Genomic DNA, 10,283 nt, shown 5'->3' on the forward strand with positions numbered 1-10,283 from the left:
GTCTTATGCACATTATTTAAATCTCACACCTACAAATCAAACCAGGTTGATGTCAGCTTTTGACATCAAGGAGGGAAATATGCAAATGTCCTTCGTAAAGCCAACTGTACAATAGCCCAGGACATCAACAAATTACAAAAATATTGATTTTTAGGTATTGGCAAGGGATATTCATCCCATTGACCAAATAGAATTTCACAAACAGGTTGGAGAGATGATTTACTCCACCCTTACAAGTAAAGCCATAGCCGCCCATCAATTTCAAAATTCATTGAACAATATCTCAACCCAATATTATTTAGAGAAGGCCTCCTCATAGGCTAAAGATACTAGAATCAAGTCTTTGGAAGACTTAGTGATTGAATTGGGACATGATCCCAAAGACATCAAAGCCACTGAACAACTGATAAGGAAAAAGAATGATTACATTGCAGCACTTAAAAATCAATTAAAGATGCCTCAGTTGCAGCATCCTAGACATAGGAAGTCTTTGAAAACCAAACCAGACATGAAGAATTGATGGACTTAGTCCTAAAATTAAATGATCAGTTCAAGGAGACAGAGAAGGAATTGGACAATTTAATCCAATTGAAGCAAAGTGATATTTCCACTACATTTGTAAATGCCATCCCAATAGTATCAATAGTTGTTCTTTCCACATTGGCAGCCTCATTGGCTCCCACAGCTCCTATGCCTACAGCACAACCAGTTTCCACAGAGTCTACATCAGCAGCAGGTACATCAGGAGAAGAAGCAGCAAAGTTGGTTAGAGCTATGGAGGAAATGTCCATACAAGCTACAGAGATGAATAAGTTGAAAGAAAAGGTGACAAGCTTGGAAACTGATTACAATCTTGCTAAAATCATGCACAAAGAAGAAGTGAAGAAAGCTTCTAGAATGAGTGAAAGATTAAAAGCCATGGAGAAGGAGCTATCACTAAAGGAACCCCTTGGGCAAGCCAAGGAACTATTATGGGCCAATATCATTAACTCTATCAATGATATTTGGCCATCCATTTAGGTGATTTTTGAACAGATAGATTTAATAAAGATGGCTACAGAGGCCATCCAAACAGTCAAGGAAGAATTAGGAGAGATGCCCGAATATGCCACCAGAATTATAAACTTCCTCAACAGTAATAATAAGTATGAGCTTCAGGAATTAGAAATAGAGGACAGAACAGAGACCATTTTGGAGGTGAGAAAGTTCCTTTCCAAGAGAAACTTAATGTTAAACTTGGAGGACAAGTATCAGAGTATGCAGGTAGTCATCGATAAATCTATGGCTAGGTTTCAAATTTTGAGAGAGAAAGGGTTACCGAGTCCCTTAGTCATAAATGACAAGCTCATGACACTACAGGGTCACAACAAAAAAATCAGAGAACTAGCAAAACAATAGGTCAGTACATCATCAATAAAGGCATTGCAAATAGGAAAAGTTCTTTACCAGACGTTTGAAAACTTATTTTACCTTCGACATGAGGTAAAACACTTGTTCATTACCAAGCCTACTTTTGCTAAAAATACAGAGGAAAATGAAATATATAGGAGGATGTTGAAAATCAAATTACCTAATGATGAAACATGGGAAAAGTTGACTGATTTACTATAGAAAAATGTAGTAAAAAGGTTAACGTACAGTAAAAATAAATCAGCAGGGTAAAAAGATGAAGACAGATCAACAGAGTTAAATTGTATCAGTGTCAAAGTGTATCAAATGAAAGCCTAAGGTCAATGAAGCTTCCAGCGTGAAAGATAAAACAACAAGGCAACATAAAGGGCTAAAGATCAAACCATAAAGGCTAGCAGTACCAAAATAAAAGGGACAACATGAAGCAGTTCAATAGTTGTCTCTATCTTCTTGCAAGAAGATATTTTATTTCCTAGATTAAATCTCAAGTCAGTTTGAGATATTTTGTAATAAACTTTTGCATAAATACTTCACAATTCGAAGTATAGAGTGTGGATTCTATTAGACATTTCTATAGACTTTTTGATCAAGAAGACTTCTCAAAGTTATTGTATTAGTTGATGAGCCAACAAGTTTGATTGATTAATAAAGATCAGATTGTTCCAAGGATTCATGTGTTGAGCGAAATTGCAGACAAGTATTTTCATGTGTTGTTGTCAAATTTTGTCAAATTTATTTCATAATATTATATGTGCTTCAATCTAAATGCTATAACTGGAATAATATTTCAAAACTTGTTTAAATCACACTCTGTTAAAACAGTTAATCATTTGAATGTTTTCTTCTGATATTTAAATTAAATAATTCTTAATTTCTCTTTTGTTTAAATTGAATTCATGAATAATATAAGTTAAAGGATCCTTTACTTCCCTTTGACTTCGATTACCCTTCCTTCCTTATTCATTATCAGGGTTTGAGAACCCTTAACTTCTCTCTCACCCCGAGTGAAACCCTATCACCCCTTGGTCTCAAATATCTAAAATAAGCTCTATTATCTTGCCCTTGGAACATCCTCTTTACTGAGTTAATCCAGTGTTGCTCCCTCATTAGTTGAATCCATAGCCCAATGGTCCAAAGGACATCAATTTATCCATCTGTCTAAGTAGATCCCACCACCCAATCTCAAACAAAATCAAACAACCCTTGAACAAATCATAGCTAGCCTAAACTTCTTAACCAAACAAAGTTAAATCTTAAGGAGGGAGCCCTCTCTGAGCATTAGGAAGGCTAGGTCCTGATCTCCAAAAGTGGATAGTGGTTACCTTTGGTTTTTCAAACCTTTCAATTTGAAAAACATTCAGTTTGTAAAGTATTTTGATTAAGTAAAATTAATTGAAAATTACTTTGAATTTAAAAGTCTGCGACCAAACCCCTCTGAAAGTTCTAGTTTCTGTCAAAACCTCCGAATAAACCTGTAAAGACAAATTCAAATCCACAAGAGCTGAATTATGGCTGCCCCTGTCGCCATGGATGTTAGACCTGTCACAACTCCCCATTTGGACCTCGACCGCCTTCCCCTAGCTGAAAGGGATTTCCAAATCAAAGATACAACTACTCATATAATCCTACTTAAAATCCATTGCTCGAGTAGGGATAGGTATCTGAACCATGCTGAGGATATTGGCCTTTGGGAATCAAATTCTCCCAAATACCAGTTTCCAGAGGCACATGTCTTTCCAGAAATTGTCCATATGTGCCATGCCTATTACATTCCTAGCTAGAGAGCCATAATGTCTCCTGACCAAAAGGTTTTGTTCACAATCACAGTTGAATCAATTAGTGAGATGTTGTAAGTCCAATCAGGTCCAAACTTGACCCCACTCTCCATTGGGGATTTGTTAGACTAGTACACCAAATTGAGTCTATCTAGACTAGCCCAAATATTCCAAACTTTCATTGTCAAAGAGGAGCATATCCCTAAAGATCCCCCTCCATATGTCTCTGCCATTTTCTCTAATAGGGGAAAGTAGATTGTGACCATGATATCATGTGTTCTGGGTTGTACCACTGATGAATTTGTTGATGAACTTGTCCTAGCCTTCATGTCTATTTACACCCCAGGACAACCTCCTGCTATTTTGCATGATTATGCCTAGTTCATAGCTGAGAGAATGCATGAACAATTCACCAGAATGCACAATGAGAGAGTATTTAAATACTCATCTGTTCTATACCACATGTTTTTATACTATCAGTCAGATAGATTTCCATTCACCCTCCAGAAGCTGGATACTAAAGGCCAACCCAGGTCTGTCATATTTAGGACCCCACTTTTCCATAAGTTTCAATCACCATATACCTATACAGATTTCATTGATTCTTTTGTTCATCCAGTCATGACCATGCTGACAGGAAGCCCTCCACCCAGAATAACTCAAGAGATCAAAAGGGTGCTTCAATTGTCTAAGCAAAGTAAAGTGGGAGATTGGTACCTTTACCAAAACCACACAGAAATAAGAATATATGGCTGCCAGCTTGCCCCATACAAACTCCCCAAATACCTCCCCATGCGGTTATTTTCTCTAGAATACTATAGGTAGATAATGAACTTTGATGAGATCAATTTTGTCTCAGCCAGGAAAAGATCTCAATTGAAAGTCAAAAACCAGTTAGGCCCCTTCATTTGCAATTATAGAGAGGCAGGGGAGGAAGCAGACCAAATTCTCCAACAGATGAAGTTTCAAAAAAGTTTCATGTGGAGGTATGATCCTTAGGAGTTCATGACCAGATTGAGAAAGAAGGTCAAGTTGGGACCTTATATCCATCACCCCATACTAGAGATAGAAAGATATGCCAATTAATATGAGTGGTTGGAAAACACTCTTGAAGACAGGGATAGCACAAAGGTAGATGTTGAGAATGCCTTGATTGATTTAGAAAGACAACTTGATGAAAGCTTGTTTCTGCAGGTACCTGAACAACAATAAAGAGCCATGAGAACCCCTCCTATTATGCAGATTCCTCAGAATGAGGAAAAGAATCCCAAGAGAAACAGAGAGAAAGCCTCCAGTTCAGGTATGGACATTCCCAATGTGTAGTATGAGGCCAGCCAGAGCAAAAGTGTAAGGCTCGTTCCTATTTCAGAACAGGAAGACACAAAAGGCTCAGTACAAGTAGCTAATACTGAGTTTGACATGAGCAGGGGCACAACTCCATCTGGGGAAACACATGAGCCTTCTAGATCACAGACTCAAATGTTGGAAAGGAAACTTAGTGTAGAAGTCTCCTCCTTCGGTAGGCCTGCTGATAAGGATAAGGACATAAAAGACAGTTTTAAAGAGATCAAGATGAGAAATGAGAAACTAAAGGCATAGTCTTATGCACATTATTTAAATCTCACACCTACAAATCAAACTAGGTTGATGTTAGCTTTTGACATCAAGGAGGGAAATATGCAAATTTCCTTCGTAAATCCAACTATACAATAGCCAAGGACATCAACAGATTACAAAAAGATTGATTTTAAGATATTGGCAAGGGATATTCATCCAATTGACCAAATAGAATTTCACAAACAGGTTGGAGAGATGATTTACTCCACCCTTACAAGTAAAGCCATAGTTGCCCATCAATTGCAAAATTCATTGAACAATATCTCAGCCCAATATCAGTTAGAGAAGGCCTCCTCATAGGCTAAAGATATCTAAATCAAGTCTTTGGAAGACTTCGTGATTGAATTGGGACATGATCGTAAAGACATCAAAGCCACTGAACAATTGATAAGGAAAAAGAATGATTACATTGCAGCACTTAAAAATCAATTGAAGATACCTCAGCTGCAGCATCCCAGACATAGGAAGTCTTGGAAAACCAAACCAGACATGAAGAATTGATGGACTTAGTCCTAAAACTAAATGATCAGTTGAAGGAGATAGAGAAGGAATTAGACAATTTAATCCAATTGAAGGAAAGTGATATTGCCACTACATCTGTAAATTCCATGCCAACAGTCTCAATAGTTGTTCTTTCCACATTGGTAGCCTCATTTGATCCCAAAGCTCCTATGCCTACAGCACAACCAGTTTCTACAGAGTCTACATCAGCATCAGGTACATCAGGAGAAGAAGTAGCAAAGTTGGTTATATCTATGGAGGAAATGTCCATATAGGCTACAGAGATGAATAAGCTGAAAGAAAAGGTGACAAGCTTGGAAACTGATTACAATCTTGCTAAAATCATGCACAAAGAAGAAGTGAAGAAAGCTGCCAGAATGAGTGAAAGATTAAAATCCATGGAGAAGGATCTATCACTAAAGTAACCCCTTGGTTAAGCCAAGGAACTATTATGGGCCAATATCATTAACTCTGTCAATGATATTATTTAGGTGATTTTTGAACAGATAGAATTAATAAAGATGGCTACAAATGCCATCCAAACAGTCAAGGAAGAATTAGGAGAGATGCCCAAAGATGCTACCAGAATTATAAACTTCCTCAACAGTAAGAATAAGTATGAGCTTCAGGAATTAGAAATAGAGGATAGAACAGAGACCATTTTGGAGGTGAGAAAGGTCCTTTCCAAGAGAAACTTAATGTTAAACTTTGAGGACAAGTATCAGAGTATGCAGGTAGTCATCGATAAATCTATGGCTAGGTTTCAAATTTTGAGAGAGAAAGGGTTACCGAGTCCCTTAGTCATAAATGACAAGCTCATGACACTACAGGATTACAACAGAAAAATTAGAGAACTAGCAAAACAACAAGTCAGTACATCATCAATAAAGGCATTGCAAACAGGCAATGTTCCCTACCGGACATTTGAAAACTTATTTTACCTCTGGCATGAGGTAAAACACTTGTTCATTACCAAGCCTACTTCTGCTAAGTATACAGAGGCAAATGAAATATATAGGAGGATGTTGAAAATCAAATTACCTGATGATGAAACATGGGAAAAGTTGACTGATTTACTATAGAAAAATGTAGTAAAAAGGTTAACGTACAGTAAAAATAAATCAACAGGGTAAAAAGATGAAGACAAATCAACAGAGTTAAAGTGTATCAGTGTCAAATTGTATCAAATGAAAGCCTAAGGTTAATGAAGCTTCCAGCGTGAAAGATTAAACAACAAGGCAACATAAAGGGCTAAAGATCAAACCATAAAGGCCAGCAGTACCAAAATAAAAGGGATAGCATGAAGCAGTTCAATAGATGTCTCTATCTTCTTGCAAGAAGATATTTTATTTCCTAGATTAAATCTCAAGTTAGTTTCATATATTTTGTAATAAACTTTTGCAAAAATACTTCACAATTTGAAGTATATAGTGTGGATTATATTAGACATTTCTATAGACTTTTTGATCAAGAAGACTTCTCAAAGTTATTGTATTAGTTGATGAGCTAGCAAGCTTGATTGATTAATAAAGATTAGACTGTTCCAAGGATTCATGTGTTGAGTGAAATTGCAGACATGTATTTTCATGTGTTTTTCTCAAATTTTGTCAAATTTATTTCATAATCTTATATGTGCTTCAATCTAAATGCTATAACTAGAATAATATTTCAAGACTTGTTTAAATCACACTCTGTTAAAACAGTTAATCATTTGAATGTTTTCTTCTGATATTTAAATTAAAGAATTCTTAATTTCTCTTTGGCTTAAATTGAATTCATGAATAATATAAGTTAAAGTATCCTTTACTTCACTTTGACTTCGATTACCCTTCCTTCCTCATTCATTATCTGGGTCTGAGAACCCTTAACTTCTCTCTCACCCCGAGTGAAACCCTATCACCCCTCGGTATTAAATATCTAAAATAAGCTCTACTATCTTGCCCTTGGAACATCCTCTTTACTGAGTTAATCCAGTGTTGCTCCCTCATTAGTTGACTCCATAGCCCAATGGTCCAAAGGACATCAATTTATCCATCTGTCTAAGCAGATCCCACCACCCAATCTCAAACAAAATCAAACAACCCTTGAACAAATCATAGCTAGCCTAAAACTTCTTAACCAAACAAAGTTAAATCTTAAAGAGAGAGCCTTATCTAAGCATCAGGAAGGCTAGGTCCTCATCTCCAAAAGTGGATAGTGGTTACCTTTTGTTTTTCCTTCTTCTTACTTCAAAGGAATTACCAGAGTGATAACATTTGTGGCGACCATACTGGGGACTTCGATCCTCAGTCTCATAAAAACATTAAGGAAACCATAATTTAAATCCTGAGCCCCTTAAGGTCGTTACTTGAAGTAAGTTTTTAGAAAATTTCATAAAAACAGTTTAAAAACTTAAAATTCTGGCTCCTAAAAAGATTCACTATACCAGGGCCAACCCAGATCCAAACCCTGCAACTATAGTGGATAACCCAGAGAGGATTTTAAGACAACCTAGAATAACAAAAACTCAAGCGAGTAGTATTAGGTTAGTTAGATCCAATTCACTCCCTGAGGAATTATCAACTTTAGAAGACATCCCTTTCAATTTATCATTTGACCTATCTTTTTTCAGAAGTAAATTTGAGAATTGAACCCATGAAACAGTCCTAGATCCTGAGTTTCTTCAACTCATTGAATCCAAAAGGGTTATTCATTCAGATTTAGATAAGTTTGTCTTGGAAACTTTTGATAAATTAGAAGCTTGGGCCTCTAAATTGATAAGTAATGTAGGTGATTCTTACATTCAACAAACTAGTAAAATAACTACCCTTACTACTGCCACCCTTGGTGTTTTTGCACAAACTTCACTCCTTGTAAATCCACCTCCTTTTACCACAACTTCGTCAATTGTATCTACCACAATCCAATCACCTATATCACTTATTAATCACTCATCTTCATCATCATCTAGTCCACCTCCATCAGTTTCAAGCCCTTCTTCAAACACTCCAACTTCACCCCCAAGACAAACTAAAATTACAGCAATGACAAATAGATATGCTCCCCTAGTTTTACCTGCCCAACTCCATGCCATGCCTACAGATTATCAGAGTAAGATTTTCCCGTTTGATGCTACTGGTCATTACACTACCCAACATGTAAACAAGATATTTTACATTTTTGAATTTCATGAAATAGATGAAGCAGATGTCCAGATGAGACTATTTACCCAGACTTTGACTGGTGAGGTCAAGAAATGGTTCAATGCCTTTCCTAATAGTCATATTACAGACTTAGCAAATTTTCAAAGGTTATTTATTGATCGATGGGAAAGAAAAAAAACCCATTACAAATACTCTCTGAATATGACAATATTAAGAGAGCTCCCAACGAGTCAGTTCAGGACTATTGCACCATATTTAATAATATCTATAATGCAATTCCAACAAACATCAAGCCCCCACCTGACCTAGCATTAATTAAGTTCCCTGATGGTTTTGATGCTGATATGTCATACCAGCTTAGGGAGAGAAATCCTGAAACACTAGAACAAATGCAGAGTAATGCTGTCAGTGTAGAGGCCAACATGTTAGCTAGAAAAGAACGAATGAGGAATGAAAAGAAAGTTGTGTTTAAAGAAGAAGTTTCAACTTTAGATGGTAAAGTAGATGTTTTAGCTAAAATTTTAGAAAGAATCATGGATAGGTTAGATAACATGGAGAGGAAAAATCAATGGGAAAATCAACAACAACAAAAACCAATAAGAAACCAAAATTTTAGGAAGAACCCTAATACTACAAAGAATGCTACAGCAGACTAGCAAATTAGGCCCCCCTTCCAAGAAAACTATGTTGAGGATTCACAAAACTAAGAACTAGAGGAATATACCTAGATTAACTTGCTGGAGACCATAGAAGAAAACATTGTTTTTCTTACTCAAGAAGAACAAGAGTTATATATGCTTCAGCAGTTATAGTTAGAATCTGGTGAATCTTTTGATTTTAAACAGGGATATGAATCAGCAATATATGAGGTACATAAACAATATAGTTTGAGAAGTATGAAGAAAGATGAGACTGTCATTAAAAAATCGATCCAAACCCAGACTAAGATAATAAAAGAAGCTCCAGTTAACAAAGTCTTGTAGATTCTCCCTAGAGGAACACCAGAGACTTCAACCCCTAGGATTGTAGATATAACCTCCACTGAAACCCAAATAGACCTAATCATTGAAAACAATCAAGATAAACTAGATCAAGGTAAAACAATAGAAACACAAACTGAAACACCTACCACTGAGAAACAGGATAAAGACACTCGAACTACAAACATTAAGGAAGATTTGAATCAAACAAACAAGCCTTAGCTCCCTTTCAACATTAAAAATGAGATCGCTAAGTTAAAAATATCGGTTCCTTTAACTGAACTGGTAAAGAATGAATCTTATAGGTCACAGGTATCTGAAACTTTGAACATAGGAGAGGGAGAGGATTTTGTTAATTTGAATGATGACCAGCCTAAATTGTTGTTTAGCCTTGAGGCCAATGGAATTCATCAGCAAGGGGGAGTTCCTCCTTTTTACATTAGCCTAAACATTCATGATAAAAAATTTCATAACGCTATGTTGGACTCAGGAGCATCCCACAATCTAATGCCAAAGGAAATAATGGAAAGACTGAACCTAGACATTACCAGGCCTTATAAGGATTTATTTTCTTTTGACTCCAGTCAAGTTAAATGCCTAGGTCTCATCAAATACTTATGTGTAACTCTTGTCTAGTGCCTTGCAAAGAGCATTCTGATGGAAATTGTAGTTGCATATATCCCACCAAAATATGGGATGCTACTATCTCGCTCACGGGAGCAAAACTGCAGGGATCCTTGCAGTTGGATATGTCTTATGCTACCATATCTATTTTTGGCCAACCAAGAAAATTATACAGGGATACCTTGATGAATTACATGGTTAGTAGTGAGGAAAAGCCCCAAAACTTTCCCATA

Source organism: Pinus tabuliformis, chromosome 6, assembly GCF_031772625.1.
Source record: "Pinus tabuliformis cultivar Carrire ecotype Pingquan chromosome 6, CPIR1, whole genome shotgun sequence".
In the NCBI taxonomy this organism is placed as follows: Eukaryota; Viridiplantae; Streptophyta; class Pinopsida; order Pinales; family Pinaceae; genus Pinus; species Pinus tabuliformis.